The 26,178-nt window shown below is 38.0% G+C and overlaps 1 long non-coding RNA gene across 3 annotated transcripts in view; it reads left to right on the plus strand.

The window, feature by feature from the left end:
* Positions 1–25,920, plus strand: part of LOC149747720 (uncharacterized) — a 43,786-nt gene extending 17,866 nt beyond the window's left edge. Inside the window, exons 4-7 of one of the 3 annotated variants that reach the window (XR_016395398.1) lie at positions 4,131–4,257; positions 5,963–6,026; positions 10,116–10,201; positions 25,797–25,920. This is a non-coding gene — a long non-coding RNA (uncharacterized LOC149747720). The other 2 variants (XR_016395397.1, XR_016395399.1) reach the window with 2 other exon arrangements.
* The last annotated feature ends 258 nt before the right edge of the window (positions 25,921–26,178 follow it).

Raw genomic sequence — 26,178 nt, forward strand, 5'->3', positions numbered from 1 at the left:
GGCAGTTCTCTTCCTCTTACCCTGGTGTCAGTGGGGCCAGCAGGTAGCTGACCCTCTACCCACACCCGGCATCAACAAGAAGGAATGAAGTGGGAGGAAGGACAGCAAACACAGCAAACACTTCACCTCTCCCCTCCCCTGGTGTCAAGAAATCTACTGGGGAGATGAACTTCCACTCCTACTAAAAGGCAACAGAATGATATTAATGTTCCCACTTTTGGGGGGAAGGTGTCAGAAGGGCCAATAGGGTAGCTGAACTTCTACTTGGTCTGTCTGCAGTGAGAGAATGTAAGTGCCCACTTTTGCTGGGGTATTGACAGTAGGGCCCAATGGAAATCTGTACGTAGCCCCCCACTCCTCATACTACACCTCCAATAGGATGACTTCCTTCTAAAAAGTAATAATAAAATTAAATGGGATACAGAGTCATATAATAACTCACAATGTTTAGAATCCAATTGAAAAATACTCATGGCACCAAGAACCAGGAAATCACAGAATAAATGAGAAAAGACAATAAACCTACACCAGCACTGAGATAAAACATCTATTGAAATTATCAGACAGGGGTTTTAAATAAGCTGTCACATAAATGCTTCAATTAGCAATTATGTGTTCCTTGACGGAAATGGGAAAAATAGAAAATGTGAACAAAGAACTAGAAGTTATAAGAATAAAAACAAATGAGAACAGTAGAACTGAAAAATGCAACAATCAAACAACTTTGCTCAAGAGTAGAGTGGAGATTACAAAGCACAGAATCATGAACTTAGAAGAGATCAATACGATGTACCACATGTACAGAGAAAAATAGGCTGAGGGGTAGAGATGGGAGAAAGAACAGGATCTCAAGAACCTGTAAACAGTAACAAAAGCACTAACATTCATATCATCAAGGTTCCAGAATGAAAACAGAGAGCACGTAGGACTGACAAAGTATTCAGAGAAATAATGACTGAAACGTTCCCAATTTTTTAGAAGACATAAGCACACATCCAAGGATCTGAGCAAATCCAAAGAGGAAAAACACAAAGGTATCCTTGTCAAGACGCGTCATAATTAAACTTCTGAAAAGTAGAGACAAAACAAATCTCGAAAGTGGACAGGCAGAAACGATGCATCACTTATTGAGAAACCAATTCCAATGACAGCATATTTCTTGTCTAAAATTATGGAGTCAGAAGCATTGACATAACATTTTTCAAGTAGTAAAAGAAAAGAACTCTCAGCCACAAATTCACACTTTTTATATCCACTTTCTTGTTTGACTTATATTAATGGACTACCAACTCATCTTTCTATATCCGGGCCTGCCATCAGACTTCTCCAAAAATCTAGTCACAGTATTTCCAGAGTGATCTTTCTGAAAAAGAAACAAATTTTTCTTATAAAAGTACCTGATTGTGTTATGAAACTTTTCTCTCTTCTAAGTTACCAGGTAAAATCCTTCAATGGATTCCCATCTTTCTTGGAGGAAAATCTCACATCCAAACTCTCTTTGTCCTTTTGGGCTGCTGTAAGATTATACTGCAGGTTGGGTGGCTCATAAACACCAGGAATTTTGTTTCTCACGGCTCCGGAGGCTGCGAGTTCAAGAATAGGGTGCCAATATGGTCAGATGAGGGCCCTCTTCTGAATCACAGACTTCTCATTGTATCCTCACGTGGCAGAAGAGCTTAGGGAGCTCTGTGGGGTCTCTTTTATAAGAGCACTAGTAACATAATCATTTCCCAAAGGCCCCACCTACTAATACTATCAGCTACGGAAATTAAGATTTCAACGTATGAATTTGGAGGGGAACACAAAGACTAGACCATAGCACTTACTATACATACATGGACCATGCATGATCTGGCTTCTACCCCCCTCTCCATTGTCTTCTTTTCCTACACGCCAGTGAGCATTTGTCTTTTTTTTTTTTTTTCTTTTTTTTTGCGGTACGCGGGCCTCTCACTGTTGTGACCTCTCCCGTTGCGGAGCACAGGCTCCGGACGCGCAGGCTCAGTGTCCATGGCTCACGGGGCCTAGCCGCTCCGCGGCATGTGGGATCTTCCCGGACCGGGACACGAACCCGTGTCCCCTGCATCGGCAGGCGGCCTCTCAACCACTGCGCCACGAGGGAAGCCCCAGTGAGCATTTCTTATACTGATTATGAATGGAACTCCTTTCTGGACTGATCCTTAACCATTCATTTTCTGGCAACTGTGAATTTATCTTCTCTTTTCCTCAAAACTTCACCCTTCCTTCATGTTACATATCCATTTCAATTGCCTTCTACAGGAAGCCCTACTGATATCGCCCATATACTACTGTCCACAGCATGAATTAAGGTCTTACTGTGTCTTCCTGTAGCACTCTGTAATATCTTTTACGGTAACTATGGATTTTCTTACTTGAGTGTCACAATACATTGAATTGTAGGTGGCACTATAATGATTTTAGTAACAGTAACACTGGTGCCTAGTTTAACCCATGACATACTTTAGGTGTTCAATAAATGTGTGTTGAATGAGTGAATGAATGAATGGTCAATTTGAAATCTTAATCATGTTACTTTTCAAAAATCTGTTACAAGATACCACAGTTTTCCAGAAGATTAGGGAGTTAGGACCTTAAACTTGATTTAACAGAGGAAATTTTTACTCATACATCATGCTTAAATACCTCAAAGTAAAACCATAAACCCAGGAATTTAAGGTTATCCATTTGGACTTTCAAGCCAATAATTAATATCTCCTGCCCCGACTGTATTAGATGGTTTCGATGCTCCACTCATATCTCCCCAGCACTCATCATTCCAGTATATGCTGATAGAATCATGCTGCCGCCTGCAATTATCCACCTTAGGGCAGGCCAGAAGTGTACAGGAGTTAATGTATCTGGGTGTAGCTTTCAACCAAGGACAGAGGGGACTGGAAGATAAGTACTTCAAGTTTCTCACCGATTCTTGGGATAACTCTGAGACATGTTCTGTAGAGTTTCACAGAACTCGCCTGAAGTACTGGCAGCAGTTCCCTGCAGGAGTAATTTATTCGGTAATACACCTCTGTTGGCTTCCTTCCATGCCTCCATTCTCAATTCCCACTCCACTTCTGAGTTTTCTGGAAGCACCTCCCAGATGAGCAGTTTGCACTCAAATTATCGCCTCAAGTTCTGCTTCTAGGGGAACTCAGTTGATAGCCTCCTAACAACCCAGTGCTCCTTACAGAGCCGTCACTGGTACAAGTACCAAGGCACGGCACATTACGTATCACTCCTCCTAAATCCTAATATTTTTAAACAGATAGGAAAGAGCATGACCTTGAAGAGAAAAAGAGTTCATATGAGGATGGCCAATGGATAAAGGGAAGGAGAGACAGTGCCATTTGTTTTCCATTAATGATAGTGTGAAATGTATGGGCAGATGGTCTAACAGGTGTGACTATAATTTGAGGAGCCTGCTCCCTTGGTTACAGAAGACTGCTATTGTTATTATTTTGGAACCACAACCTCATGACTTTATAGTTTCACTTGATGTAACCTTCTCCTTTACCTTTAAATCTTCGTACATCACTGAATTGCAGCCAATAGATTTATTTTCTCCCTATGGCTCCATCACAGAAAAAGACACACACGTGCACACACACACACACACACGCGCACACACACACACACAGAGTTTTGTGTATGCCAGTGCTAGAAAAGACAAGCTCATGGTGCATGTATGCAATGGATATTGTACATTACAGGTCTCTGTGAAATAGTCTTCTGCAGGTTCCTATGTTTATTTTATGAATAATTAACTTTAGTAAAGTTAATTTCCTGAAGATCTTGTTGAAGACTGAAGAAAGGAAGTAAATTGTAAAGAAAAAGACTTCGAAACTTGCCCTTTTCGCCCTCTCTTTGTGTCTTAATGAACAAAGGATAACTGGGCCTTTTTTGAAGCCTTTGCTTGAGTTGAAGACACAAAATGCAACCTGTACTCTTATCATAATATGCTCAGTTTATGAGTAACCAAACTTATAAACCGTGAATTTCCCTAAAGTTATTATACCATCTAGAAGATGTTTGCTTGGACGTTTACTTAAAACCAAACAATTGAGGTCTGTGTGTCCAAATAATTTCCTTCTCTCTTGTTGTCTCCATTTCAGTTTCCTGAGTTTCTGGGAAGGCCTGGTTTCCCCAAAGGAACGATTTCTGGTAGAAGTCTGAAGGTCTGACCGAAGAAAAAAAATCCAGTACAGCCAATGAATTGAGGACAAGAAGGTTTCCGATCAGGTAGGAACATTTAATCTCATACATTACGATCACCTTAAGTAAGGTGTGCTGATAGCTGGATATGATTTAACTGCTTGGAAAAAGATGCATATATATTATATAACCTACCCCACAAGGAAGCTGTTCTCAATTCTCTTAGAGGTTGTGGTGTTTATCAGAGAGCGCCTTGGGGGAATATGAATACAATAACAGTATGATGCTTTTTTTTTTTTTTAGCTCATTGTTGCCAAGTACACTTGGTGATCTTGGTGCCTGTGGTTTAATCCCAGGAGGTTAGACATGTGGAACAGCACATTAACCCTCTTTAGTATTTTCTCCCAAGACAAATCATTTTTATAGGTTGTCTCCATGGTCTTCTAGTTGCTTATCAAAATTAAGCATCAAGTCTTCTAAGTGAGCAATAGCCCCAGTCAGTGTGAGGAAATCAGCTTGGTTCTTATTGGGTCACAGCTTCTTGTCCTTGGCACAAAGTGAGTTCACATAGGGAGTTAGAAGGAGGAGAACGGGACATGAGAAAGGGGAGTTCTGTGTTCTCATTTACCTATGCATGTTGAAACTCCACTAACAGCTTTATTTTCATTAGCAATTTGTGATAAAAACTTAGGGTAAAGGGAATAATGAAGCTGTCCCATTATATGGCAGGACAAAAGATAGTAGTGACATCAAAATCAGGGCCTGTCCATCTCGTTTGCAGCTATATACTGAGTGTTTAGCATAGCATTTGACCCCTCATCAGTATTCAATAAGAAGATGCGTGTTGAATGACTTAGGGATGAATTAATGAATGAAAAAAGTTAATATGGTAGAAAATGTGTTTTATCCTTGTATTTTCGTGTGTTGACTTCTGTATTTCAAGACCCAGCACTGTAACTGACACATAGAATATAAGCAATAAAATGTGTTGAAAGAATGAATGAGTCCCCACTATTCTAAGAATAATTTTAAGACCAACACGGACCCCATATCTGCCAGAGGTATCCAGAGGTGAAAGCCTGGATCTCAGCTAGTGGTAGAGCTGACAGAATTTATCTAGTTTTAATAATTTACAGCCCATCCCATTACATTTAGGCATAGTACCCACATGAGCCATACAATTAAATGTTGACTGGAAAACAATGCACAACCTAGAAGTTGAGAATTATGTTTTATGTGGAGGACATACTGAGGACTGAAGTCAGGAGACAGCCTCTCAGATAGCTCTGAGGGACTGTTCTGAAGAGGTAAGGGAGGGCACAGGGTATTTAGGGGTTCTTGCAAAAAAACAAACAGGTAGTTGGAACATCAAAAGATTACTGTTAATTAAAGAAACTAGACATCTTAAGTTAATAAATGTAGCACTTTTCTATATATGGTGAGATGCAAGAATCTGGTCTCCTGGGAATCATTCCCTTGATTTGCACTTTATTTATCTAGGGCCAGTATCCTGTTTTCTCCATCCTGAATCCCCTCAGGGTGCGGCTTTGGGTGTGGCTTCAGTGGCTGATGGCTTGATGGTTATAACATCCTGTGTTACCGATAAGGCTGGCTACATTCTTTGTCTACATAAATGACTTGAATATGGATAGTAAATCTGTGGATTTGCAAAACGTAATTCTTGGAGCATTTTTATAAGGACAAAGTTCAGGGCAATTTCAGAATCACTAGCGGCTAAAATTGCTATTTATACTTTGGTTTGGGAAATAAATTATTTTTATTGTCATTTCAGCCTTTCTTTAATTTTCGAGATTGTTAAAAGAGGGCAAAGAAAGAGGAGAAGACCCCTGAGTCAGGTAATCCTCCTTTTCCTGGCGACTCCCCTAGTTAAAAGCTCAGTTTACAATGGTGGTCAGTTTTTCAGTCCATTTGTGCTAATTTCTGTTACTAACAACATAGCATCTTATTTTCTATTTGAGGTTTTTGGATTTTTCCTAATTATGCTTTTGCTTTTTATTCTATCAAATGTCCATGAATTTGATAAAGTCCTCGGTATTAAAAGAAAACCAGTAAGATTCATAAAAATAAAAATAAGTTCTTGGATAAATTTATAAATTTCTACCTGCATTCAAAGTGGAGTAAGTTGGCAAGAAATTTATAAGGGGCAGATACTCTAAGGAGCACTCGCATTCAGAAACTCAAAATGGTTGCACGTGTTTATCCTGTAAGAGGTCTGTGATGAAACAGCAGGATGAAGGCTATATGTCCAAACTTAAATGCAATCTTTTAAATCACCTTTCATGTCAGGCCAGGTAAGAACTGGGCAATTCAATAAGTAAATTAGAACAATTCTTATTTTCAATAATTTCTTAGGTCAACAGAATAATGAAAAACTTATCTTTAACTCCAAGAAATCTGGACAGTTATTAAAGCAAATGTGTTGTCCTCCTGGCCTACACCTGGTTATAAACAGCAGTACGACTTCAGAAAACCCTGGACACTGAGTGGACTTTCTAAATATAGCTTTTTCTTTCTATAAAGGTGTTTTCCAAGAATGCTATCTTTTGTGAAAATGTGGCCTTTGTAAATGGTACGCAGACACTAAGGTCTGTGACTTTTCGACCTAGAAAAGATTTGAAATATTTTCTTAGCCTGGGAATCCACATTTTAGAGGCACAGAAAGAGAAACCCAATGAAATTAATTATTTTACCCACCATCAAACGGCAAACAAGTAATAACGACAGCATTGTCCTCAACACTACATTTCTTCTGTGCCTTATCCCTCTTCTTTTAAGAGGAATGACAACATTATCTGCAAACTTTATCTATAACTAATTTTTTTAAAATTTTGCTGTTTTGTAACTCATTTTTGAAAAATTCTGTTTCTATGTTGAAAATGTGTAAGGACATTTACCTTCTTTCTTGAAACACCTTTGCCTGCATTTATCACATTTTATTGTTGAACTATTGTGTAGCAATAAGTACAAAAGTGCGTCTAGTAGAGGAGATAATGTCAGAGGCAACAAGTTGTGTGTATGGGGGGGGCGGGGTTAGAGTTGACATACCTTAAGGGAGATGAGGAGAGAGGGAGGAGAATAGAAATTTTATTTATTTGAAAAAAATATGATTGCAAGTTAGACAATGTTTGGCTAAACTTAATACAGTATAGCTTTCCTTAACTTAAATTCTGGGTAAACTTGCACTGTTTACATTGCCACAGACTAGGGAATAAACAAAGCAAAAAGATTTTTGGTACCACCATTTTGTGTTAATTTCATAAAGATTTCTACAAGACATTTTAAAAATAAATTGAAAAACGAAAGACTTGTCTTTAGCTTATTTTCCCTGCTTGCTTGCACTTTAATAAGTTGATAAATGACATTTAAACTCAATAATTATGATTAATTCTGTCCCGCAATTTTTAAAAGCACTGGTGATTGTGTGCGCCTGCATGTGCGCACCTTTACAACCAGTAAAATAAAGTTCTTGATCAAAAAATTATTATCATTTAGACTATTGAATAAAATCAGATATGATAGAGGGGCCAGCTGTTGGTAGGTTTAAAAGTCACCCTAGGTGATTAATTCATGCAGCAGTGTTGCAGGTCTCTCTTTAGATGAAGCACTTAGAAGTATAACCAAGCATGGCTCTAATTTCATATCTGAGTTCATATTTAGAGTTCTTTAGCAAGTGCTTGCTCTATGTGTTTTTATAGTCTTTGGTTGTGCTCTAAAAATATCAAAATTATGAATTAACAGATATGCAAAAGTGAAATCCTAGAAGATAGGATAAACATGAAGTCCTCTAATTATCACTCAAATAAGTTTGGTTGACACAGAACTGGGAATCACATAAAGACATTAATAAGTCATAATGCTGAAATTAAAACCTTCTAGTTACAGTACAAAAGAAATCCTAATTTGTACCACAAGGTAATGAATTCAGTACTTTTCATTTGTTAAATATTTGCTTATTACCCTGCACCGTGCATATAACACTGTTCCAAAATTTGGAGGGCAAACAGGAAAAACAGAAACTCTCTACCCTCAAGTTGTTTATACTGCAGTCAGTGAAATTTCTCTACTTTGAGATCTTTTAATTCCTCAGTTCATTGTAACATCTTCTTCAGATGAATTGTGTTCTATTTGTTAAAACCAAGGTTTAGCACTTTACATAGTTTCTTCAGTGTTCCTGATAGTGAAATAGAGTCATAATGCTAATTTCCAGTACTAATTATAGAGTTGATAGGAGAAATGCTCAAGATCGATAGTAACGTGATTTCGATAATCTACAAAATGTCTTGAGGTTTCCCAGATAACAACTCGTCTCCCAGACAAAAATGCACTTATTATTTATATTCCAAGCTTATAAATTTTTTTGTATTTTAATCATATAGAGGTTTTACAACATCTTTTATTTTTTTATTATTATTATTTTCTATTTACTATTATTTTCTTTTGCGGTCCACGGGCCTCTCACTGTTGTGGCCTCTCCCGTTGCAGAGCACAGGCTCCGGACGCGCAGGCTCAGCGGCCATGGCTCACGGGCCCAGCCGCTCTGTGGCATGTGGGATCTTCCCGGACCGGGGCACGAACCCGTGTCCCCTGCATCGGCAGGCGGACTCTCAACCACTGTGCCACCAGGGAAGCCCTACAACATCTTTTAATTCACATTTTAAGATATTTTGTTCAGTGGATTATCTCATTTTGAAACTATTGATTTATATGTACATACTATGTAAATATTAGTATATATTTCTCAATGGCTAGGTTAGTGCTTTCTTAACTACTTAAGTTTGTTTAATTCATATTGTTGTTCTTCAGCATTTCTTTTACTCACTGGAGCCTATCCTACTGACTTCGAAAAGCCTGAAAAAGTCTGAAAATCCCATTTAAAGTAATTGTGTGGAAAATCTTTAAAATAACATTATAATAATAGTAGAGAAGAAGAGTATTTAACATTGTGCTGAAGATCATTCCATTAATAAAGAGATTAATCAATAATTCTAACATTCAGACATATAATAAAAATGAAAAACATTAATCATAATACTGAGCAGTGACACTTTCAGTAAAGGGAGATATTAAATATCGTATAGGAAACTAGTATCTGCAGAGCAGATAAGTTGGCAATGATTATACATATATTTAAAATATGTTGAAACAGTCATAGACAGTTTTTCTTTTTGGCTGAAAAGAGGCATATTGAAGTATTTAAGCACTACTTCAACTGGAATAGATATTTAGACGCTCTACAGAAAACACATGATTGCAGAAGAGCAGATATTAGCAGGTGTGTGAATGTGTATGTCTTTAATTAATGCATTTTCACTCATTCAAAAAGGAGAAGACTGCCAAATTTACTTTAAAGGTGGCATTGACTTTTGCTGCTGTTGCTGTTCCTTTAGTGTTCACCAAAGAGTACCATCCTGTCATTTATCCAAGTTAGAAATCTAGAAGCAATCCTAGGATTCTCATTATAGGGTCCCCTACCTTCATGCTCCCCACTCAATAAGTAACAAATTCTTGGCTCTCCTGTGTAGGAAAGCTCTCTCCAATGTACGCCTGCTCTGTCACTCTCCGGGTCCAGCATCTCTGCCTCACCCTCCCATTGAAGTCACTTCTAGTTCATTCTGTGCAGGGCCATTTTTAAACCTTCCTCAGTCCTAGGCAGTTGCCCTTTTAGAAGCTTTACCCTCAATGTTATCAAATGCATTAAAATGTGCCCAAGTCACATATCCAATATAATTTATAGATAACTATATGAAAGCTGAGTAACATTGCTGTTGTAGTAATATTAGTTGAAAATATTAATTACACAAGTTTTTATCTCAATTTTGCAGATTTTTTTTCCTATTCTGGAGCCATGTTTTCCAGGTGTCAAACAATTTTCTAAGTCCTTCTCAAACTCCTAGTCCCTAGTGAGTGTGCTTTTACTGTCACAGGGTTGAACAGCCCAGACAGCAAGATGTCTGAAGATGAAGACCATCACATGGTTGAGTAGATCAGATACGTGAAGGAAATAAGTAAGGTAAGAAGGAAAAAGAATTGAAAGAGCTGAAAGATGTGTTACTTGGCTGTCAGGTGTTAGGAGAGTTTATTTGTGCTTTTTCTTAGTCTTCATAATGCTCTTGTCAGAATGGTGGTAACATACCCATTTTTTTAGATGAGCGACCTTTAACTATAGGTTGCACTTGATTGTCTGCCAGGTCTTCAAGTCTGTGATGGGGACAGTAACGTCAGAAATTTCAATCCCAGTCAGATCAAGACCCGGTAGAGACGCCATTACGGAAGTGCATGGTTTTGACCCAAATTTGACCACATTAAAATGTTGTTCTTTCTTCTCCAGGATGATAGTCTATATTTCAAGAAGAATTATAATTCTTGCCCCATAACAATTTCTCTGAGCTCTTTGTTCCAACTAAAGCCTTTGATTGATTTTCATATTAGCAAAGCCCTGGAATTATATGCAAAATGCTATGAATAGTTATCTACCTATCTAATTATTTTTAGCAAAAGGATGCAGAGCCGTTATCAGATTCTCAAAACTCAATCAGATTATCTAACAGTTTACATTAAATGAGGTAATGAGTGCCCTATCTGGATCCGAACATTATAATACTTTTAATCCTTACCGTGGTCCCTGAAATGTCTATTATCTCTAATTATCAGTAAGGGAACTGAGGCGTAGTAAAGTCTAAGTAAGTGAGAGGTCTGGAATTCAAATCCAGGTCAGTTTCAGGCTTGAACACCACTAATTCTAGAGCCTACACTGCATTCTATGCTCTCACTGTAGATAATCAATAAGTGTTCATTTATTTCCTTTACCCCAGTTGGGGACAAAGAACATGGGTGTGTGAAAGAAAGTACAGATTCGTTTTAATGTAAATGATATAATAATAATGCTAGTCAGCAGTTACGGAATATTCATATTGTGCTAGGAGTTGAGCATTAAGTACTTTACAGGCATTCTTTTATTTAAAATCTCATATATATACTACCTACCTTAGGAAGTAGGGAATATAAATGTGCCAAGGTGATTGAAATAACGTGGTCATGTACAAGGCAATGAAACCAGGACAGGGTTTTCTGGGCTGATGGTTGAATTTTGGCCAAGACGCTAAGGGGAGAAGGGATGAGCACTGGTGGGGAGACTGAAAACTTATTCATCGTGGGGAGAAAGCACTGGTGTAAGCATCGTACTGGTTGCTTCAGAACCGTTACCCTCGTAACCCGAAAACTGAGGTTTTGCTGAAAGCTGAAGGCAGATTGCTTGCAGTGTGAAAAAGAATTTACTGATATCTATTCATCTCTTCATGTTTGAACCTGACTGTTTTGCAGATTTGTTGAAATGACTCAAGTTGTCTTTCAGATCTGGACTAAATGTCTGTATCACAGCATTAGGGCCCATGGAGCAGCATTTGCAAGCCCATACTCACCTCCCCCCTTTTTAGTGTTTTGCACTCTGGAAAAGCAAACAACAGCAACAACAATATCTTATTTCCTTTTATCTATAGTTATTATTCATCTTGTCAAGAAACCCAATTTGATATATTTATGCTAAAATATAAATGAAATTTTTGCAGTTTTATTGAGATTTAATTGATATATAATATTGTATCTGTCCAAGGTGTACAATGTGATGATTGATATATATATATATAGTGTGCGAAATGATTACCACAATAAGTTTAGTTAACCCACATAATTACATATGTTATCTTTGTGATGAGAACGTTCAAGATCTACTCTCTTAGCAACTTTCAAACATAAAATACGGTATTGTTAACTGTAGTGACCGAGCTGTACATTACATCACCATTACTCACTTGTCTTATAACTAGAAGTTTTTACCTTTTGATCATCTTCCCTCATTTTCGTCACCTCCAACCCCCAGCTCTGGCAACCGTCATTCCATTCTTTCTATCATGAGTTCCGTATTTTAGATTTCACATATGAGATCATAAAGTATTTATCTTTCTCTGTCTGACATTTCATTTAGCATAATGCCCCCCAAACCCACCCATGTGGTCACAAATAGCCAGATTTCCTTCTTTATCATGGCTGAATAATAGTAGGTTGTATGCACCCCGTTTTCTTCATCCATTCATCCACAAGAAAACACTGAGGTTGTTTCCATGTCTTGGCTACTGTATTGGGTTGGCCAGAAAGTTCATACAGTTAATGAATACACTGTTCAATCAAACTTGGTGAAAATGAGTCTTTTATTTTTACTTAAAATAAATCTTTGACAAAGCCAGCTAGGCATCCCTTTGAGTAACGACTTATATCACATTGAAATATTTTAAACATATGAACAGTAATAGCTGAAATGACAAATGTTACTAATATTGACACAATTTATCAAGGAGAATATGTTAGAATATGTGAAAATGCAGATGGACAGTGAAAGAACAGCTATAACTTTTAACTAAATATTGTCTTGATATTTAGACCATTGGTTAAAATCATGATAACAGGTTTCATCCGTTTCAAGAAAGCAGAATATTTGCAGATCACTTAACATTTACTAGGTATGTTCTCAGCCTGGAAGGATATATTTCACTTACATGTGTCATTTAATTTAAGCACATCCCTCTGTAATAGATAGTGGTATCCCTATTTGCAGATAGGAGACAGGCTCAGAAAGATTAAGAATGTTACCTAATTCTAGTAAGTAGCCAAACCTAAACTGATCTAATTCCAGGGCAAAGCTCTTTCTGGCACATCAGTGTGGGTCTTTATCTCTTTGAGAATTGTTGAACATTAAAAGCCTTCTTCCAGGTAAATGCATAAAGAAACAACATGAGCAATGATATAACAATACAAGTCTCAGTAAATAATTGGTGTGTTTGGCCTTGCTTTTGCTGATAGATCTTTTGCAAAATTGCTTTTCTCTGAGATATTTAAAGTGGACTTTAACTATTTTCTTGGAAGACTTTCCTAAATTATACCTATCAGAAAGCTGCTTTGCTTTAAGGCCGAAGAAAAATGAAAGCTTACTTAACTACACTTAGGTGCCAGGGTCATACTATGAGCTCTACACCTGCCAGGATTCACGCTAAGATAGATAGGGTGGCTCAGCAAACTGTCCATAGTCCTGTGATTTCTTTCTGATATTCTGAAGTAGAAATAATTTAATAACTGTTCACAAAAGAGAGAAACACTGTTTCTTGGTCCTCAATATCATACTGCTGTAGGCTAATTCTTTCTCTCTTCTGTTGCCCCTTAGTATAGAGAGTGTGTTTTGGGGACCCTCCTTCACGATCTTCTCCATTCCAAGAGCATCTTACATAAATCCAGGACTTCTCAAGCAGCCAGTTTTGCCAGATGGTCTTAGGGTTGGTTGTACCCATATATGTATAATCTGAACTTCTCAAGTAAGGTCCTTAGAGAGCATAATGGCTAAGAGAATTGGTGCTGATACCAGACCTGAGTCCAAATACTGCCTATGCCCCTAACTAGCTGTGTAACCTTGGAGAAGTAACTTAAGCCCCTTAAAGGGATTAGATTTCTCACCTGGAAAATGGTATAATAAATGCATCTACCTCCTATGGTTAGTGTGTAAATTAATGTAACTTGAGATGGTGCGTGTTAAGCATTAGCACAGTGCCTGTCTCTTGTTAGTAATACCTGCTTTTCTTATTAATTATTCTCTTTATATTCCCAGTTGCAGCTGGGTGCCTAACATATAATAGTTGTTCAGCAAATAGTTACTGGATTGAACCAGCTCTGAAATTGAAGCATTGGGTCAACAGCAAAGTAGTCACCCCACCATCATTTCTCCCAGAGAAAGGGAGAATAGATGGAAGCCAGCCATCATACTTTCTTTTCTTATTCTAAACTTCCCATCCAGCCCCAGCAATAAAATAATCTTCCTGGACCCTAACAATTTCAAGGATTCTTCAAATCACACTATTTGAAAATAGCTGGGTTGCCCTAATCTAATATGTCCCAGGACCCCAAGGTCACCAAGCTTCTATTAATGAAGTCTAGTTAAGATAAATGATAACAGTTAGTCAACCAACTGCTTATGAGCTCATTGGGCTTTTTAAAATTTACTATCTGCGCTTCATAGAGACACAGGTATTTTGCTTTTGTAGGACATTCAACAGTCAAAGTAGTCTTTTAAAAAGCACAAATCAGACGCTATTATTGCACTGCTTCTAACCTCTAAAGGCTATCTATTGTAAAGAGATGAAATTTTCAACTACTTAGCCAGGCTCACAGAGACCGTGTGCTCTGGTCACTTACTACATCTTTCCCTGACCTTCATGGGGCTCGAGGCACAGTTGTCCTTTTCAGTCCCTCAGATGCAACAAGCTCTACTTCTTGCTCTCCCAGCTTTAGATTGGCTAATCCATCTACCCAGACCAATTTCCCTCTTATCGTTAAGGTCTCGGTTCAAACGCCACCACTACTATCTTGACCAAAGAGACCTGCCTCCTCAGTGCCTCTCCATCCCTTTGTCCAGTCGTATTTCTGTCACTGTACAACATTTATTTACACGTTTACTCTGTCTTCCTCCACCACTGGACATTTGCTTAAGAGCAGGGACTTTGTAATTTTTTGCTTCCAAGGCTTGCAGCGGACACTGGCACGTAGGTGTGTAGGAAATGTGTGTCTAATAAAGAATAAATATGTGAATGAAAAAAAAAACTGTGAAACACTAACACAAGATTATTCTTCTTTCAAAAGAATAATGAAAAATGATTTCATTCAATAAGAGTCATTCTTAGTTACTGATCCATGACTTAGTAGATCCCATTCAATTTAAAATGTCCCCTTTTTTTCTGATACTTTCACAAGTCATTAATTAAATGTTGCTCACTTTTAAGGCCAATCTGTGAGACATTATTTAACTTGTCTCCTCTAAAGTTCCAGCATTAACTCAGGCGGGGCTTCACCAAGTACTGATCATGTGACCTTGGCCTCTCATTGCCTCCGTTTTCTCATTTGTAACATGGGTATAATAATCGGCTTATTTCATACGCCTATGAGGAGGAAAACTTCGTGTGTGTGTGTGTGTGTGTCTATATATATGTATTTAAACAGTGTCTTAGAATAGTGTCTGGCACATGATAAGCATTATAGAAGTATTGACTGCTGCTACTAGTACTGTTATTATGAGAACTAACTGTTGAGAATAATCCTTCATATAGTGGTTTATTCCACTGAAGATAAAGGAAACTCATAGAATATTAGAAATCAGATTAAACACGGAAAGCCAGTAAAATATACCAGGACAGAAGATGATGAGAGTGTGAAAGGATAGAGGAAAAAAAATGGTTTTTGTTTTTCTTTTTCTTTTTTAAAGAAGGAAAGAGCCTAGAAATAGGAGAAAAACTATTCATTGGCTATACTGACATGGAGATCGCTGGTGACCTTCATAAGTAAAATTTCAGGACAGTGGGCAGAGAGATTACGGTGAGGGAAGTCAGATGGATGTAAATTATAGAGTAGATGGGACGTGAGGAAATGGAAACAATATATGATGATAACAATTTTGAAAAGTTCAGACATGAATTGGCTAAAGAAGATATGCAGGGATTAGAGGAGGAGGGAGGCTTTCGTGTTACACGTATAGTTTTAACATTTTAAGTTGGAGTTACTAGTCTAGAATGAGGTTGAATTTTGGCAAGAATCATTCATAAGGAGTAGATGGGTTGTAGAAAATGCAGTGCTGTGAAGTACTTGAGAAGATGAGAGAAAATGAAATGCTATCTGTAGTGCACGTGGCCTTTGAACTTGAACTCCTGTAGTGCAAGGGAATAGAAAGATCAATGCAAATGCTAATGAATTAACGGATTTGGCAGTGGACTCTTTACTGACTTCTGTGTTCCTAATGAGTTAGGAAGCGCCTCACCAGCTCAGAGTGAAGGAAGTAGAGAGGATGGAGGAAAATTTGAGGAGGGTAGGGAAAGCTTCTAAGAAAATAGTCCTTAAGGAGAATTAGAAAGAACTTACTGTAAGTCAGAGCAATATTTCCAGTCTTGAAAATCCATTTGAAGTTGGTGTTTATTAATTTATTGGAATACCAATTTTCCCTGCCACATGATGTTTCTCCAGCTACCTGGATATAAGTTACACAGAGGCAGAAAAGAATGAGAGATAACAATCGAGGGAAAATACAATTAGTATTTTTTTTTTACCTTTTTCCACTTCCCCGCTCCAACTCTGGGGAGCCTTCATGGACATGGCTGCCCTCGCAGCCTGCAGCAGCACGCTGTTATCAAAGAATTCAAAGAAATGGAACATAGGTTTCCAACTTAATAATTCAGCAAAATCAAAAATTGTATATAATGTTTTCTGTTGGCAAAGATTTTTGCAATATAATTTGGTTCCATCTTTTGACAAGTAATTTGGCAATGTCTAGCAAGATAAAAATGTTAATAGCTTTTTACACATTAATTCTAATTCTGGAAGCTTATGCCGATAAATAATTTATAATCCAGAAAATTATTATATAAAGATGCTCATTGTCATGTCATTTGTAATAACAAAACATTGGAAACACCTTTAATTGTTAAGAATAGGAAAACAGTTTAGGAAATTATATCCACTTAGTAGAAAGTGACACAGTTACTATATTATAATTACAAGATGATGGAGCAAAATAAAATAATGCTTAATAAAGAAACAATGAAGAAAGCTGACCTAAAATTGTGTCTTCCTTATGACAGTAATTATGTAAACATATCAATGTTTATTAAAGCTTAAAACCAAGATAAAGTTTTAAAAGCTCTGTACCAGTAATGGGGATTTTATGTTCGTTTCAAAATATTTTTTGACACAACTCTTAGAATTTTGTTTTGTCTACTCCTTTTCTTAAGAATTTCTGATTATTACCTCACTTTTCATTTCATAGTTTCAAATAAAGCCAGCAATTTTATCATCAGAGAAGATTAGACTTATTGGACAGTTCATAATTCCAAGTTATTTGGTATAAAAAGACCATATACACTTGTAGGTGCTTTCAAAATAAAATTTCGAGAAGTTTTTTTTTTTGCTTAGTCTTTCCTAGTATGGAGATGAAGCAAACTACCTAAAATTGCTAGCCATTCTTTTTTCATTTTTCTCATTTTATTGATTTATCTTGCCCTTCACAGAAATGATAAGAAATGAGTCTGCAGTTGCATCTGCCAATTTCTTAAATCCTCTATTATCCACATTATGAAATCATACTAGTATGAATGCTTCCAGTATTTTCAGAACTCTTTAGTTAGTATACTTTAGCATTCTGTATGAAGTATCTTATGTAAGTGTAAAATTTAGACTCAACTTCTGGAAGCTTTTGATTTCTTAGTTCAAAAGTGAGAGATCCTTAGTTCAGCCATATGATTAACAATTACTTGTATAGTAAGAAGCTCCTAAATTATTGTTTTATGGGTACCTGGCAGTTTTCTTGCCATTTCTCAGAAGTTCTCTATTAAACACATTCTCTCTCTTTCTCTCTCTCTATCTCTCTGTCTCTCTCTCTCTCTCTCTGTCTCTCTCTCTCTCTCTCTCTGTCTCTCTCTCTCTCACACACACACACACACACACACACACACACATTGTGATTAAAAGCACAGATTTTGGCATTATGAAATCTAAGGTTCAATTTCCAGTTGTGTAGTTTCTGGGCCACTTCACTTTAGGCAAGTAACCTAATGTCTCTGAACCTTGTTATTTTCATCTGTAAAATAGAAATTACAATTATATCAGACAATCCTCAAAACATCCGTAATGATTTTAGAGTTTCAGAGTCAGGTAAAAGCAGGCACTCAGTAAATGGCTAGTGCTTTTATTACTTTATTATTATTTAGGTCTTGGTTTTCCTTGAGTGTGTGAGTCCCCATAATGAAATGTAATTTCCAGTAGATTGAGTAACACCTGTTTTCACCAAAAATTTTAACTGAGTTCATTACTTTCTGTGCAACCCAGATTAGTTTTCTGCCTCCTTTTCTGTGCCGTATGTAGGTGTTCAGTAGATTTATTTAATAAATGTATGAATGCATGAACGCGTAGATGAATTTTTAAATGCTTCTTTTTGAGAAGGTAGAACAAATGTGACACAGTAGAACAGATAAGAAAATAATCCATGGAAAAAATGGCAAAGTCATGTATGTGCCCAGGGCCAGCCTAAGAGGAATTACTTTTTTTTTTTTTTTTAGGAAAAATGTGTTGAATAGCTTATTTTAATTATTTTTAAAAGTTAAGTACAGGGACTTCCCTGGCGGTCCAGTGGTTAAGACTTCGCCTTCCAATGCAGGGGGGTGTGGGTTCAATCCCTAGTCGGGGAGCTATGGTCCCACATGCCTCGCAGCCAAAAAACCAGAACATAAAACAGAAGCAGTATTGTAACAAATTCAATGAAGACTTTAAAAAATGGTCCACATCCAAAAAAAAAGTTAAGTACAAAACTTTGCTGATGATTTACATATTTAGGACCAATAAAATAATGTGAGATTAGCTGTACTAAAACAGAATGTTGAGCTACATTCACATTAAGTGACATTATATAGTCTGAGTTTATGGAAAACTTCTGAGATGGTGAGTGACCTTTGAGCAGAAAAAGACAGAAGGAGAAATGGCCTTTTCTACATTCTATTGTGCCTCTAAGTAAAATGCTTGGTAATCTAGCTACAAAGCTCTATGTCATTGGCCTTAGGCACGTACTGTGATCTACCTTGTGAAGATCAGATTTTGCCATGGAGAGGATTTGTAAAAGTATCACACATTCCAGTACCGTTGGCAACCACAGCTACCAAAAACTCCAATTTAAATTGATGAGCCTAATATCAGATGATAGTATCATTTCCTTGTGGGTGTTCTGGGAAAAGGTGGGTAGGAAATGTATAAAAGTGAATCCTTTATTGACTGAAATAACACTTCATCATTTTGAAAACATAAAATACATTAAAGTTGTTATAGCATCATACATGAATCTTTCACTGTATTTTAGACCTTGCCTACAAGCAATGTTTTCTGCCCTTTGAAAGAGAACCATGCTTGTGGTATGCATTAATCATAGAAAAGATTAAACACTGAAAAGAAATTCAGCCTTTAAAGACAGTTTGCTTTGATTGATTCAGTGGGTTCTCCTAAAAAGTTAATACCCAGAATTATTGCTTGTTAAATTGGAGTTACAAATTCTTTCAGAGTTACTTAGTATTTTCTTTAATATCAGTATCAAGGAAGGCAAAGCAAATTTACATATTTATTAGGAAATACAGGCACATAATCATAAAACAAGAAAACACAACGTTTTTATAGACTTTATTTTTTAGAAGTGTTTTAATTTTCCAGAAAAATTGAGAAGATAGTATAAAGTGTTTCCATATACACTATACCCATTTCCCTCTGTGACGATCAACTTATATTAGTATGTTACATTGTTACAATCAGTGAACAAATATTGATACATTATTGTTTACTATAGTCCATACATTAGTCCAGTTCCTTAGTTTTTACCTAATGTCCTTTTTCTATTCCAGGATTTCATCCAAAACATCACATTACATTTAGTTGCCATGTTTCCTTAGGCTCCTCTTGGGTTTGATAGCTTCTCAGATTTTCCTTGCATGACCTTGGCAATTTTGAGTAGTTAGGCTTGTGTAGGATGCCCGCTACTAGAATTTGTTTGATGCATGTTTCATTGATAATATTGGGATTATGTGTTTGGGGGAGGAAGACCACAAGAGTAGAAGGGTTATTTTGTCAGATCACATCAAGTGTACAAAGTATCAATATGCATTATGAATGCTGAGGTCGACCTTGATCACCAGGCTGAGGTGGTGTTTTTCAGGTTTCTCCATTGTAAAATTACTGTTTTCCCTTCTCCATATTGTACTTTTTGGAAGGAAGTCAATATGCTCAGCCCACAACTAAGGAATAGAGAGTTATGCTTAAGATGGAGTACTACATAAACTATTTGGAATTCTTTTGCACTGGAGATTTATCTATTCTCCCGCATTTATTTATGTATCCAATTATTTATTTATATCAGAAGAACTCACGGATTTTTATTTTATACTTTGGGTCATAATCTAATTCTACGTTAGTTACTTTGTTCCTCAAATTGCTCTAGTCCTGACCCTTGTGAACTCTTTTCAGTTCAGTGGCTCGTGTGCCACTCTGAGGTATCCCCATCCTATATATTTTTTTGGAACTTCCTTACTTTCTGACACTATAAGATGGCCTTGTATATAAATCTTGTATATTTACTGCCCCAGTCCTAGAATCAGCTATTTCTTCAAGGATAACTAGGTCTTTTTAGTGGAGAACAGCATTAGACAGCAGGATCTGGGTGTGGGGTGTGCTAATTGCTGCCCGGATGTCATTGCTTCTAGATCTTCTCAGCTGACAGAGCAAAGAGATAACATGTGTGTACATTCCCCACGTATATGGACATATCTATAAGTATCTCTCTACATAACCATGTGTGTTAAGGTAATATGAAGCAATATTAAGCTAAGCATGAATGTATATTGATGTTTCCAACTTTAATCTGTTACCACATAGATCATCTTAGCCTCATCTCTTGCTTATCTTTAAATTTCAACTGTGGCAAAACACTTGACTTTTAGAAGTATGAAAATCAAATTGTAGCTACTTTGGGAAGCCACATCATCTAGCAGAAGAATTCTTAAAGGGCAAGGTATATATCATCAAATTTTAATTTACAGTCAGCAGTACTTTGTAACATCCATAGGCCTCCAGACCTCTGCTTCCAAGAAGGTGAAGTAGCCCATTTCTCCCAGGTTCTTCCACTTAAAACTAAAACCCTGAACATAACAACAGACAAACATAGGAAGACACTGAAAGGTGGAAATGAGAAGGCAGACTTAACTAGGGACTTTGGGACTTGAGGAATAACATGGTGATGAGTCCCCTGTGTTTCCTGTTGCTTCCCATACATCCTGGAGAGGGTATTACAGGAACCCCCAATCAATAACCACCAACAGAACAACAGACAAAAAAGCTTCAAAAAAGAAAACACAAAACCCCCGTTCCCCCTAGCCAAGGTATGAGGAAAGGGGTTGTCAAAGACAGAAAACCATTTGGGCAATAATATACACACTACTCGAGCCAAGTGCCAGTGGAATATTGCACCCATCCCCTATGTCCTGTGGTTTCAGTTGGGCCAAGCTAGGATTTGATCTTCCACACCACCCCACTCCTGCCCTCCAGAAGAGGCAGCGCTCTGATTCGCCACCAGGGCTGTTTCAGTGTGGTGCAGTGGTGAGCTGAGCCTCCACCCCTTTGCATTAGCAAAGAGACTTTCAAAGGTGGTGCCTGACAGGCTAGTTAACACTGGGCTGCCCTCACACAGTCGTGGGGTCCAATGGTGGGACCTAGCCTCCGTCTCTCCCTGACATCGATAAGAATAGGATGTTACAGGTTGGAGGGAGTAGGCACCCCACTAACCCCCAACACATGGTGTCCGTGAGACCCAATGGGGTGCTGAATCCCCATAACCGTCCTGAGGCAGTAAGACAGAACGAGATGGCACAAGCAGGGCTAGTTGGCAGTTCTCTTCCTCTTACCCTGGTGTCAGTGGGGCCAGCAGGTAGCTGACCCTCTACCCACACCCGGCATCAACAAGAAGGAATGAAGTGGGAGGAAGGACAGCAAACACAGCAAACACTTCACCTCTCCCCTCCCCTGGTGTCAAGAAATCTACTGGGGAGATGAACTTCCACTCCTACTAAAAGGCAACAGAATGATATTAATGTTCCCACTTTTGGGGGGAAGGTGTCAGAAGGGCCAATAGGGTAGCTGAACTTCTACTTGGTCTGTCTGCAGTGAGAGAATGTAAGTGCCCACTTTTGCTGGGGTATTGACAGTAGGGCCCAATGGAAATCTGTACGTAGCCCCCCACTCCTCATACTACACCTCCAATAGGATGACTTCCTTCTAAAAAGTAATAATAAAATTAAATGGGATACAGAGTCATATAATAACTCACAATGTTTAGAATCCAATTGAAAAATACTCATGGCACCAAGAACCAGGAAATCACAGAATAAATGAGAAAAGACAATAAACCTACACCAGCACTGAGATAAAACATCTATTGAAATTATCAGACAGGGGTTTTAAATAAGCTGTCACATAAATGCTTCAATTAGCAATTATGTGTTCCTTGACGGAAATGGGAAAAATAGAAAATGTGAACAAAGAACTAGAAGTTATAAGAATAAAAACAAATGAGAATAGTAGAACTGAAAAATGCAACAATCAAAAAACTTTGCTCAAGAGTAGAGTGGAGATTACAAAGCACAGAATCATGAACTTAGAAGAGATCAATACGATGTACCACATGTACAGAGAAAAATAGGCTGAGGGGTAGAGATGGGAGAAAGAACAGGATCTCAAGAACCTGTAAACAGTAACAAAAGCACTAACATTCATATTATCAAGGTTCCAGAATGAAAACAGAGAGCACGTAGGACTGACAAAGTATTCAGAGAAATAATGACTGAAACGTTCCCAATTTTTTAGAAGACATAAGCACACATCCAAGGATCTGAGCAAATCCAAAGAGGAAAAACACAAAGGTATCCTTGTCAAGACGCGTCATAATTAAACTTCTGAAAAGTAGAGACAAAACAAATCTCGAAAGTGGACAGGCAGAAACGATGCATCACTTATTGAGAAACCAATTCCAATGACAGCATATTTCTTGTCTAAAATTATGGAGTCAGAAGCATTGACATAACATTTTTCAAGTAGTAAAAGAAAAGAACTCTCAGCCACAAATTCACACTTTTTATATCCACTTTCTTGTTTGACTTATATTAATGGACTACCAACTCATCTTTCTATATCCGGGCCTGCCATCAGACTTCTCCAAAAATCTAGTCACAGTATTTCCAGAGTGATCTTTCTGAAAAAGAAACAAATTTTTCTTATAAAAGTACCTGATTGTGTTATGAAACTTTTCTCTCTTCTAAGTTACCAGGTAAAATCCTTCAATGGATTCCCATCTTTCTTGGAGGAAAATCTCACATCCAAACTCTCTTTGTCCTTTTGGGCTGCTGTAAGATTATACTGCAGGTTGGGTGGCTCATAAACACCAGGAATTTTTTTTCTCACGGCTCCGGAGGCTGTGAGTTCAAGAATAGGTTGCCAGTATGGTCAGATGAGGGCCTTCTTCTGAATCACAGACTTCTCATTGTATCCTCACATGGCAGAAGAGCTTAGGGAGCTCTGTGGGGTCTCTTTTATAAGAGCACTAATACCATAATCATTTCCCAAAGGCCCCACCTACTAATACTATCAGCTACGGAAAGTAAGATTTCAACGTATGAATTTGGAGGGGAACACAAAGACTAGACCATAGCACTTACTATACATACATGGACCATGCATGATCTGGCTTCTACGCCCCTCTCCATTGTCTTCTTTTCCTACACGCCAGTGAGCATTTCTCTTTTTTTTTTTTTTTTCTTTTTTTTTGCGGTACGCGGGCCTCTCACTGTTGTGGCCTCTCCCGTTGCGGAGCACAGGCTCCGGACGCGCAGGCTCAGTGTCCATGGCTCACGGGGCCTAGCCGCTCCGCGGCATGTGGGATCTTCCCGGACCGGGACACGAACCCGTGTCCCCTGCATCGGCAGGCGGACTGTCAACCACTGCGCCACCAGGGAAGCCCCAGTGAGCATTTCTTATACTGATTATGAATGGAACTCCTTTATGGACTGATCCTTAACCATTCATTTTCTGGTAAGTGTGAATTTATCTTCTCTTTTCTTCAAAACTTCACCCTTCCTTCATGTTACATATCCATTTCAATTGCCTTCTACAGGAAGCCCTACTGATATCGCCCATATACTACTGTCCACAGCATGAATTAAGGTCTTACTGTGTCTTCCTATAGCACTCTGTAATATCTTTTACGGTAACTGTGGATTTTCTTACTTGAGTGTCACAATACATTGAATTCTAGGTGGCACTATAATGATTTTAGTAACAGTAACACTGGTGCCTAGTTTATCCCATGACATACTTTAGGTGTTCAATAAATGTGTGTTGAATGAGTGAATGAATGAATGGTCAATTTGAAATCTTAATCATGTTACTTTTCAAAAATCTGTTAAAAGATACCACAGTTTTCCAGAAGATTAGGGAGTTAGGACCTTAAACTTGATTTAACAGAGGAAATTTTTACTCATACATCCTGCTTAAATACCTCAAAGTAAAACCATAAACCCAGGAATTTAAGGTTATCCATTTGGACTTTCAAGCCAATAATTAATATCTCCTGCCCCGACTGTATTAGATGGTTTCGATGCTCCACTCATATCTCCCCAGCACTCATCATTCCAGTATATGCTGATAGAATCATGCTGCCGCCTGCAATTATCCACCTTAGGGCAGGCCAGAAGTGTACAGGAGTTAATGTATCTGGGTGTAGCTTTCAACCAAGGACAGAGGGGACTGGAAGATAAGTACTTCAAGTTTCTCACCGATTCTTGGGATAACTCTGAGACATGTTCTGTAGAGTTTCACAGAACTCGCCTGAAGTACTGGCAGCAGTTCCCTGCAGGAGTAATTTATTCGGTAATGCACCTCTGTTGGCTTCCTTCCATGCCTCCATTCTCAATTCCCACTCCACTTCTGAGTTTTCTGGAAGCACCTCCCAGATGAGCAGTTTGCACTCAAATTATTGCCTCAAGGTCTGCTTCTAGGGGAACTGAGTTGATAGCCTCCTAACAACCCAGTGCTCCTTACAGAGCCGTCACTGGTACAAATACCAAGGCACGGCACATTACGTATCACTCCTCCTAAATCCTTATATTTTCCAATAGATAGGAAAGAGCATTACCTTGAAGAGAAAAAGAGTTCATATGAGGATGGCCAATGGATAAAGGGAAGGAGAGACAGTGCCATTTGTTTTCCATTAATGATAGTGTGAAATGTATGGGCAGATGGTCTAACAGGTGTGACTATAATTTGAGGAGCCTGCTCCCTTGGTTACAGAAGACTGCTATTGTTATTATTATGGAACCACAACCTCATGACTTTATTGTTTCACTTGATGTTACCTTCTCCTTTACCCTTAAATCTTTGTACATCACTGAATTGCAGCCAATAGATTTATTTTCTCCCTATGGCTCCACCACAAAAAGAGACACACATGTGCACACACATACACACACACACAGAGTTTTGTGTATGCCAGTGCTAGAAAAGACAAGCTCATGGTGCATGTATGCAATGGATATTGTACATTACAGGTCTCTGTGAAATAGTCTTCTGCAGGTTCCTATGTTTATTTTATGAATAATTAACTTTAGTAAAGTTAATTTCCTGAAGATCTTGTTGAAGACTGAAGAAAGGAAGTAAATTGTAAAGAAAAAGACTTCGAAACTTGCCCTTTTCGCCCTCTCTTTGTGTCTTAATGAACAAAGGATAACTGGGCCTTTTTTGAAGCCTTTGCTTGAGTTGAAGACACAAAATGCAACCTGTACTCTTATCATAATATGTTCAGTTTATGAGTACCCAAACTTATAAACCGTGAATTTCCCTAAAGTTATTATACCATGTAGAAGATGTTTGCTTGGACGTTTACTTAAAACCAAACAATTGAGGTCTATGTGTCCAAATAATTTCCTTCTCTCTTGCTGTCTCCATTTCAGTTTCCTGAGTTTCTGGGAAGGCCTGGTTTCCCCAAAGGAAGGATTTCTGGTAGAAGTCTGAAGGTCTGACCCAAGAAGAAAAAAATCCAGTACAGCCAATGAATTGAGGACAAGAAGTTTTCCGATCAGGTAGGAACATTTAATCTCATACATTACGATCGCCTTAAGTAAGGTGTGCTGATAGCTGGATATGATTTAACTGCTTGGAAAAAGATGCATATATATTATATGACCTACCCCACAAGGAAGCTGTTCTCAATTCTCTTAGAGGTTGTGGTGTTTATCAGAGAGCGCCTTGGGGGAAAATGAATACAATAACAGTATGATGCTTTTTTTTATTATTAGCTCATTGTTGCCAAGTACACTTGGTGACCTTGGTGCC

This window comes from Delphinapterus leucas, chromosome 13 (genome assembly GCF_059928025.1).
Source record: "Delphinapterus leucas isolate spDelLeu-1000000601 "Yukka" chromosome 13, BTC_Dleu_Yukka2, whole genome shotgun sequence".
NCBI classification, from domain to species: Eukaryota; Metazoa; Chordata; class Mammalia; order Artiodactyla; family Monodontidae; genus Delphinapterus; species Delphinapterus leucas.